We start from the raw sequence: 2801 nt of genomic DNA on the forward strand, positions 1-2801 counted from the left end.
AATCACCATTTATATTTCAAAATATTTCCAAAGTGAGAAAATAAAGCAAAATTATGGAGTGGTTTATATAAGGTCGAAAAGACAAAGGGCAGTGGAGTTTATAGTGAAGAAAGAGATGAAACTTATGGGCTGAAGCCGCTAAATAGAATGAGAAATATATATATATATATATATATATATATATATATATATATATATATTATTCTTGAATTGTTATGTACTTTCCCATGATTAAGGATCTATTTTTAGTCACAAGTAAAAGAAGAATGAACACATACCGACGCTTCAATCTCTTTGTTTTCTTTCTCCTTAGAGGTGCTTGTAAGACTGATCGATGTCTCCTCACCGGAAAATCAAGACTTATCACCTCCTTTTTCTCAATGATCTCCATAGCTACTTGGTAGAAATGAATATCTAATTGCATGCACTCCCTATTTATACTCATGTTAATCATTTGGTATATTATTATTATTATTATATATATGATGCAAAAAGACCTATGTCATCATTATTAATTTGATGTTTATGGCCTTTGAAATAGGGAAATGTTAATTGATGCCTTAAGGATATTGATTTACAAATTATTTTTAAAAATATTTTATGAAAAAATAATAATACAATTAATTTTGTTGACAGCTTTTTATATTTTTCATAGAAGTAGTATCAAAACTTTCCTAATGTGATCTATTAACAACTACCTTAATGACACTCGTGGACATGACCTGATGAAAAAAAGGGCTGAAATCTATAGTTTTGAAGGACAGAAATCGAGCCATATTATAGTCAATCATTATCATCAATTTAATGACTGTGTTGTTGAAATAGTTGCAGAGATCTAGATAAGGTATGAAGACACAGATTGGTCATATATTCTAGTTACTGAGTCAATTAATTATTAGTTAAAGGCAGGAATTTTGGGGCCGAAAAAACTCCTCAAGATTGTTCTTCGGGGCCAATAGCTTATGAAGACACTGATTGGTCATTTATATATTTATGTGATTATTAAAGCTGATTTTTTCTTAGAGAGGTTAAATGATTAGTTAATTTGTTAAATAAGTGAGATGCTTTCCTCACGTGGTGCAATTAATAGTGTATAAATACTCAACATCAATATATGAGATTCATTGTATATAAGAGATCATTTTCTCATAATATAATTCAGCATAGTTTTTTTCCTCTAAAATTTTAAATTCTGTGTAATTTTTTGCTGTATTGCTGGATAATTTTTTTCACCAATCCCACCCAAAAAGAAGAGAGAGAGTGAAAGGCAATTGAACTGGTCCAAGTGGTTTTTTCTTTCTTTCTTTGGTGTAAGGATTTTTTTTTTTTTTTTTAATTACAAAGAAAGATACAATTGAGTCACTTTGCTTGTGGCCTTTCTAGATGCTAAGAAATGGTGACTATACAATTGCTTCCATGAGCACATCATGTCCAGTAATACTTCTAATCTATTAAGAAATTCATATATGGTTTGAAATTCGGGTATTATATCAGGTGCAATTGTAATCAAGATCTGGTATTAAAAATTAACCTTTTAGCCTTTTAATTTCTCAGTTCTTAGATCAGAAAAATTAGAAATTAAAAAAACCTTCTAAACCATATATCTATATATATATATATATATATATATATATATATATATATATATATATTTATTTATTTATATCCATTTGCTCAACTACTAGTCTTCATATTCATAGGAACCATAAGAAAACACAGGTAATTTAAATACTTATCCTGTCATTCTACTTGCTTGACGAGTAAGTCATTCTACAAAATTGACAGATAAGTATAATCTACAGAGAAAGAGAGAGAGACAGAGAGACAGTGGTCGTAGTAATACTAAACAACAACAATACTAAGGTTTAACGGTTGACTCAGATTCAGGCCGACCACTAAACTATCCCATAGGCCATAGCACTCAGGAACCTAGCTCATAAAAATTCTTCATATGTGTTTTTTGGTTTTTTGGTTTTTTTTTTTTTTCCTAGAACCTTTATCTCTAGTAATTTCTTTTGAAATTATAGTGCACGTCTTGTAAAGAAGAACAAATATTTTGTTTTGTTTTAGGTGAGTACCTAATATCGGTATATGTTCAAGAAAGTTATTTGGGTGCGTTGTGGTTATGAGCTAGGCAGGTGACAATGATGCCTATAGAGTTTTTGCCTTACAAGCATGTAAGCCTTCAAAGGAGAAAACAACATAAAGTAAAATCCAAAACTAACCTCAATATTATTGTCAAAAATCTCTGAAGTATCAACAGAAACAAAAATTCAACCTCATGTGTCTAAAATACAAAAACATAAAAAAGTACACTATTACTAGAACTCCAGTCTTATTCAAAATTTCTAAACTCCTTTCACGTGTATAATCTCAATGAGAGCATTATTCTTCATAATCTAAATTTGGAAGGGAAAAATGGGGTAAGCTTGACAACTTAATAAGTAACCAAAAACTTAACTAGCCTGATCAAACATTTAGATCTGCAAAATAATAAATTGTACATAAGATCAAATTTTATAAGTTGTTTAGAAATTGTATCTTAGTTTGATGGGAAACTAGCATATAATTTAACATTAGTTTTACAAATATCAAGTTCCAAAACATCAAAAATCATATTTTAAATTCTAAAACATTAGAATTTACGATTTACAATGAGTTCAAAAAAAGATATAAAAAATTTCATGGACTTTAAATGATTCGCATATCTAATGATATTTATATTCATAAAGATTTTATAACTATAGTTATTTTATATTCCCATGACTAGGCCCATGTGTAAACCCGTGATATGTCCCAAG

This window comes from Castanea sativa, chromosome 11, assembly GCF_040712315.1.
Source record: "Castanea sativa cultivar Marrone di Chiusa Pesio chromosome 11, ASM4071231v1".
Lineage (NCBI taxonomy): Eukaryota > Viridiplantae > Streptophyta > Magnoliopsida > Fagales > Fagaceae > Castanea > Castanea sativa.